A 7,532-nucleotide genomic window follows, 5' to 3' on the forward strand; every position below is an offset into this window, starting at 1 on the left:
ATGACGGAAAAATCTAGGCAGGCAACATCTGGACATGTGTCAGAATGCAGGATACTGTGTTTGCATTTGTTTTACAAAAATAAAAAAAAAATCAACACTAAGGATGAAAAATTAATGACAAAGACTGCAACACATAATTTCTGTCTGCATGTATGCCCTACCTCCCACTGCCACAGAATCTGTTTAGGTTCTGCTTGGACTTCTTAAGAGAGGAAGGAAGGAAGGAAAAGAAAGAAAGAAAAAGGAAGGAAGGAACCGAAACTCAAGAAGATTAGATGGAAACACCAAAATCCTAGAACATTTTTTCTCAGCATTTCTTCTTCCCAAGGAGAGGAAAATTACATATAAATGATAAAAAAAAAAAGTTTACTTTGAGAAGACAGCAATAATGAGTTAAAGGCAAAGCCTTCTTAAAACACTGCAATTAAATATATTGATCATTTACAAAAAATAACAAAGGGCTAAAATACGTTCAAGTATGGATGATCTAAAAGAAATTAAAATGGATAAATATTATGTTTCTGTTGGAGACTGATGTTTGATTTACAGTACTTTTTTTCATTGATTTTTCTATGGACTTCCTAATAATGTTTGTAATTTTTTTTCCCTAAACTTAAAGCTCCAATAAAACTAAAAATTTTGCGTTTTGCAAAGCACTTGCCCATGGCCCTGGGCCTTTGTACCTGCTATTTCTTCAGTGGAAGATAGGCATCCTCACAATCCCTGCTACATAGAAAACTAGCCAACAGTGAAGTTTCTTGCTCAGATGGAACGAAAGAGAATCCAGACACTGATCTAGGTGTGAGATAGCTTTTAATATTATAAAGGTGACAGTTCAACTCAGTGGGCTAATTATTTGGTTCATAACTAGTATTGGAAGCATTTGTTAATTATTCGGAAAATAAGTAAACTTAGACCCTTGCCTCATGCCTTATTCAAAACTAGATTCCAGAGGGTTAGCAGTGTGAAAATGGAAATCAAAACTATACAACTATTAGAATATCATTTGGGAAAATAATTTTTATAAAAATCATTTACAATGTGGAAATTATGGAAATAAGCAAGTAACTAATAAACACATAAGATGATAACTTCAATAATGATTAAATAAATATAAATAAAAACATCTAGTTTGTACTAATGATCATTTATCATAATGTATTATAAATATGTGAGGGAACGAAAAAAAGTCACTCAAATGTTGTGGGTGAAATTTTACATCGGCATAAGGATTTTAAAAGGCCATTAGACAAAAACTCCAAATTCCAAATGGGCATACTTGTCAACCCCAAAACTTTAGTTCTGAGGAATCTATCTCATAGATATACTTCTACTTGTGTACAAAGACACACATACACACACACATTGCAATATCATTTGTTATAGCAATAAAATGAAGACAGCAAAAGTCCATCAGCAGGAGATCGGTTAAATCAATTAGAATTCAGACATACAACAAAAAATCAGACCACTATTAAAATGAACAAAGTATATCTGTATTTACTGAGTTGGATAAGTGTTCATGATACACTTTTAAGTCAAAAAAGAATGTTTTAGAACCACATGCACTGAATGTTTTCTGATGAATTACACAGGAAGAAAAAAAATTAGCCCAAGTGCAAACTGGAATAAGGTAGAGAAATCTTTTCTTAAGAGTTCTAAGCCATCTTCGAACGCAGTGGCTCTTAACATGGGGTCCCTCAGTATCAGCAGCAGTATTTCCTGGGAACTTACTGGAAACTCTGAGGGTGGGGCCCAGCAGCATGGATTGAATGAGCCTTCCAGGTGATTCAGATGACTACTAAAGTGGAGAACCACTCTTCTAACGGCTATGGTTTTGCAGGCTTTGATGAACTCAACTTGGGGTAAGTTGACTGTAACAACTCAAGGTCTTCTTTCATTGGACTTTTACATTTGGCAAATGGGACTTACTCAGTATCTAAAAGGGAATCACTTGGATGCACATATTTATTTTTAAATGGGTAAGTATTTGATATGAAACATGGTGATAGCAGAACATGTAATCTAACATTTTTGTCTGATTTATAAATACTTAAATTTGAAATCTTATAAAAGTCTGACAATTGACTCAATATCTTGTAATAAGCTATAATGGAAAAGAATCTAAAAAAGATATATATACATATAAATAACTGAATCACTTTGCTGCACACCTGAAACATTGTAAATCAATTATACTTCAATAAAAATGCTTATTTTTAAAAAAAATTAAAAAAAATTAAGTATGACAATTGAATTCATCGATGTATAGTTAACAAATCATCTCTTTTAAAAAATATATAGTCATTGGACCTCTCTCAGTTCCAATAGCCATATCTAAATGAAAACTGGACAGTATCTGTTCTCAAAAAGACAGTGATTTAATACATCTCTTCCTTGACTTCAACCCTACTTCTACCACTGTTTCTGTCATGGTAATTAGATGATTATCTTCCTTGATGTCCTCAAATTATTAACAGCCTTTTATGGAGCAAGCATTTAATTTATGATACAGATGAAAAGCCAGCACCTGTTTATTGCAGGTATGTTGAAGAATAATAGTTTTCTTCCTCCTGTCATATTGTACATTTTCAGTCTCCAGATTTTCTAAACCTTCAAGGAATTTTATATAAAACCATAGTATAAAGTCAGTGCTCTCATTCCTTCCTCAAATAATTCAAACAAGGTTAATCAGTAAGATGAAATGCATAATAATGTGCATGTAAATTATGAGTATTTGCTATTAGGTCTAACTGAGTTTGAAACCACAAATAACCTTCCCCCAGCAAAAAACAAGTCTTCCTCAGGCAACACAGTAGCCTTGATTATGGAAGAAACATTTCTTATTCTATTGGCCCCAAATACTTTAATAAAAACACTAATTATATTGTAACCTAACTGAAATGGGTCAGAAGTTCACATGATTGTATACAGAAGCGAGTAAAAGTAACAAACTGACAAAAAATTCTGTAATTACTAGATTGTCTAAAACACCATTCATTAATTTAATTATTGTATCTGATTTGTCTTAAATCCCCACATTAATACGTCTAAGATGAAGGCCAAGTAGTAGACCATTCTCATTGCTCTCTCTGTTTTAACTTGCTGTTTATTATGTCTCTTTAATTTAGTCTTTTAACACTACATATATAAAAGAAGCCATAAGTGTTACAAGCTCTGGGTTAAATTGTTCCTTTAATTCCTGTACATATATTATATGCCTTTAAAGATTCAATTAATCACAATTTTTATATTCAAAATTAAGTAATTTATCCATCATAATTAAAATTTTCTTTCAGCTAATCTCTCAATTTAAAATGTCAAACTAAAAGTAATATTCATCTTTAGGAAAAGATAACACATATTAAAATGTTCTGCATGACTGGGGATTACACAGAGACTTGAATTCCTCAAGCCCAAAAGGAATAAAAATGATATGCCATCAGATGAATATACATCTTATTTTTCTTGGCAGAGGACGGGGAGGCAGTGAATAATTTAAAAATATTGTTTAATGTCTTTCTTATCAGCCTCAGTATGCCTCTGCCTCTTTCTTATTCAGCAATGCAGGTGCTGGGAATTAGAAGCAGTAAAAAGGAAAAAGCTGCCTTTGCAGCTTGTTTCTCCTCTTGGCTCCTCCTGGCCCCTGAGCCTGACATAAGTTGCAGTTGTCACCAGCAGCTCAGGTAGCAGACAGAAACCCCAGCCTGTTTTGAGACCTTGCCAAGAGCAGCAATTGTTCGGCACCAGCGGATGCAGGCGTGCGCCCGGCATTTCCATCGGAGCATTCTGAGTCCAAAGACAAACCTCTATTAATGGTGCATACTAATGATCTTTACATTTTAATTAGAAATGCTTGAGTTAAGATCACTGGCTGAAACCTTAATGAGCAAAGGAAGGCTTACCTCCTGTTCCTCTGCTTTTCGACTACAAGGAAACGCAATAAGCTCACCTGAATCAGGTCAGAGCCAGTATCAAGAAAACTCATTTGAAATCCGTGATTAGTCCAAGCTGGAAATATCAGATATTTCCACTTCAAAGCCAAGAAAACATGAAGTTAGCAAAAGGGATCATCCACAGAGGTCTCTCTGCTCTTTTTCTTTTTCCATTCACTCACACATGCTTACATTTTTATTTGACTTTGCCATAGCCAATCCCTTCAATATGCAGAAACCAAAAGCCATATGCCTGTATCAGTGTCTTAAGGCTCCATCCAATTTGAATATTTTCCTATGCAACTTGAAGGTTTTGTTTATTTTCTTTGCCTATAAGCACCATTATATTATTATACTAAATGAACTAAGATTTACTTCTTGATTACTGTAACACCCAAAAAAAAAAAAGTAGATTTAATACTTTTGGAAAATATTTTGGAACATTTTCTTTAAACTGAAGACTAATGTGCTCCTTTTGAAAACAGAGACAAGATATGAATAATTTTAAGAGATGAGTTTATTGGGGAAAAAAAGTTCTACGAGGTTCTGCTTTCCTACCCACAATGACTCCTAATGCACCATTATCACCATGGAAGCTTTCAAACATTGCCACTTAATAAATTAAGTCCTCAAATATGGAGAAGAAAGTACCAAGTCTAGGCCCAGTTCCAGGGAATGGCTTTGAGCCTCTCCTCCAACGAAAACAGGGGAGAGGTGAGCAGTTTCTCTTAGCTATTCCACTTCCTACATATAATTTCAACCCAGATGTTGTCTCAATGTTCCTTCCTCAAATATGTGGAGCTGAAGTGAAGTTTCCAGACATCTGGTCCATGGTTCAATCAAGTGGTCTTCAGATAACATGGAAGCTTTCAAAGAAAAAGTAAGGAAATGATCATGCTAACAAGCATTTCAGAAACTTATGATGGGAAATGTGAAAAGATTTGATTTTCATAGGAATCTTGTCACATGTATCATCACCTTTTGAAAAGCTGTTGTAGGTCCTGTGAGAGTGTGGATCAATTCTTGTCTAGTCTTCAGTTAACAGAGTGTATTTTTGTCTCTGCTGATGAATTTTTTCACTTGTGATATGTTTTTCATAATTGTGACTTTAATATCTTCTATTGTAAGTATCATGCTGAGTTAATGCCCCTGTTTGAAAACTTGAATCAATGGCTCAAAATGGGTTCAATGATGCATGAAAGTAATAATGATGATAATAATAATTTCTACAACTCTGAAGGTCCTATAAATAAAAAGTGAATGGAACTCCACTGCAAATATAGATTATGAGTTTGTATATATTTGAATATGTGAATCTGCTGGCTTTCCATAAGCAGATAAAAAAGAGAGTGAATATCTGGAAATGGTTGTTTTGGAGGAACAGCAAAACTATTAGAATCCAGCCCAATTCTGTTTTCTATTTTGAAACTTTTTCCAAATAATGGCATAACACACAAAGCTTCATTTCTAAAGATAACAAAGTAACTTCTTATGGAAACAACTTGAGTTAACATAGTACAAACATTTACGGATGCTTTCATTATACAATTAATTTTGTTACCGGGCCAAAGAAGGACTAAAACCAGAGCGGTATGATTGACACTGGCCCTTCTCATAAGCCTAGAGCTTTCATTCTAATAGCACATTTAAGTCTCCCTGGCTTAAATATTTCTCCTTTAAATTTGAAGTTTTGTATTTAATATCATTGTGTCATCTACAGATAATGACAGTTGTCTCTTCCTTTCCAATGGTTCCTCTTTCTGTTTTCTTATCAAATTTATTGTTTGGTTTTAGTCCTCTATAGTGTCGAAGAGTTGTGGGAATAGCATCTCATTAGTGTCTCATTCCTGACTTTGAGAAGACTTCAAAAGTTACAGCATTTTCTGGAACACTGGCTGTGGATTGCTGATGGCTATCTGTTAGCACATTAAGGAGCTTCCCTTCTGTTTCTAGTGAAGAGTTTTTTAATATTAACTGGTAGTAGATTTTACTAATTGTTTTAGAAGGGCATCAATTAAGATGATTATATTGTATTTTCCCCCCTTCTAATCTGTTTCTACAGAGAACTGCATTAGATCTCCTGATGAAATCCCTGCTTAGTCATACTTTCAATCCTCTGCTGCAGTTTCCTTGCTGATAACTTACTTTGAATTTTTGCATCAATGTTTATAATCCGAATACTACTAGAAGTTTGCCCTTTTTGTATTAAAATCATACAGTTTAGGTATCACTCTAAAATTAGCCTTGGAAAATTAATTAGATAGCTTTCCACCTTTTTTAATCATCCAGAAGAATTTCTAAAACATGAGCATTAGCTATTCCTTTAAATTTCTATGAAACTTAGAGTAAACCATCTGGCACTAGTTCTTTGAGGAAGATTTTTGACTGCATTTCCCATTTCTTCTGTGCTATTGATGGTTTTGAAGTTTTCTACTTCTTTCTGAGTCATTGCTATTAATTTACATCTTCTTAGAAAAAAATAATTTTTTTTCTCCTAGAATTGCAAATTTATTGGTCCAAATCTGTACATACATAGCATTTTCTTCAAATTTGTTCAATTCCACAGCTCTAGTTAATAGCCCTATTTCTTCTTTTCTATTACTAAATTATTGCCTATGTCATTTTCCCCCCGGTCAGACTTAGCAAATGTTTATCAGTTTTGCCATATATTGCCTTTATTGATTAATAAGACTTTTATTCTCCCCCCCATATATATATATTTCAGCCTTTTTTTTTTTTTTTTTTTTTTTAGTCCTGATTCATGATTTAATTGGTGTGCTGGTCCGGGTCCCTTATTTCTGCTGCTCTCGGGCGCACTGCTCTGGGGTCAGGGTTTTCTGCTTGAAGGCGTGGATGTGCCGGAGCTCTTTCGCTAGCCACAGTGTTCACAAGCAGGTGTCTCTGAAGCAGCAGCTTCCCCTCGAACTTGGCGACGAGGCCACAAGGACTGGAAAGCTGGACGCACAGCGTCTGGGAGTCGTGCCCTCCACTTCCACGTGCTCTGCCTCCAGGTCAGGCTGCAGCTTCTCCTGGAGGTATTCGGCGCTGAGTTCCATTGCCACAGCCCAGCATGGGTGGCAGCCCAGCGCAGACGTATATTTCAGCTTTTATTGCATTAATTCCTTCTTCATATTTCATTAGTCATTCACTTATTCATCTAGTGTGTAAGAATTGGGGCATCATTTCAATTTGTCCCACTGATAATGGTATTCACTTTGATCACTTGATTAATGTGGGATCTAAATATCCTGTTTCTTATCAAGCTTTTAGTTTATTCATTTACTTAACTGTATCACCATAGACTCCTGGTTTTCTGTTTTGCCAATAGGTTGCAATCCATTCAAATATTTATTTTGATACTGAAATTGGACTTTGTTTCGTGGGAGCCCCTCCGAGAAGGCTTTGAATTCTTTCTTCTGCCACAAGATGACTCTGGCTTATTAAACTTCACCCACACCAGCCCTGAAAGCAGCATTTCTCAAAGGAGCCCTGGATACTTTTTGTGGAGAAAAGTGGTTACAGAATCCTGCCAGTGGGCAGAGCAAGGGAATAGACGTGTGCACACACTTAACATTCACAGACACACGTGTACATCAA

General features: G+C 35.1%; 1 pseudogene; it reads right to left on the reverse strand.

Annotated features, from left to right (window-relative positions):
• Positions 1 to 6,189: 6,189 nt before the first annotated feature.
• Positions 6,190 to 7,026, reverse strand: LOC116665859 (annotated as a pseudogene).
• Between the last annotated feature and the right edge of the window lie 506 nt (positions 7,027 to 7,532).

This window comes from Camelus ferus, chromosome 1 (assembly GCF_009834535.1).
Source record: "Camelus ferus isolate YT-003-E chromosome 1, BCGSAC_Cfer_1.0, whole genome shotgun sequence".
NCBI lineage: Eukaryota > Metazoa > Chordata > Mammalia > Artiodactyla > Camelidae > Camelus > Camelus ferus.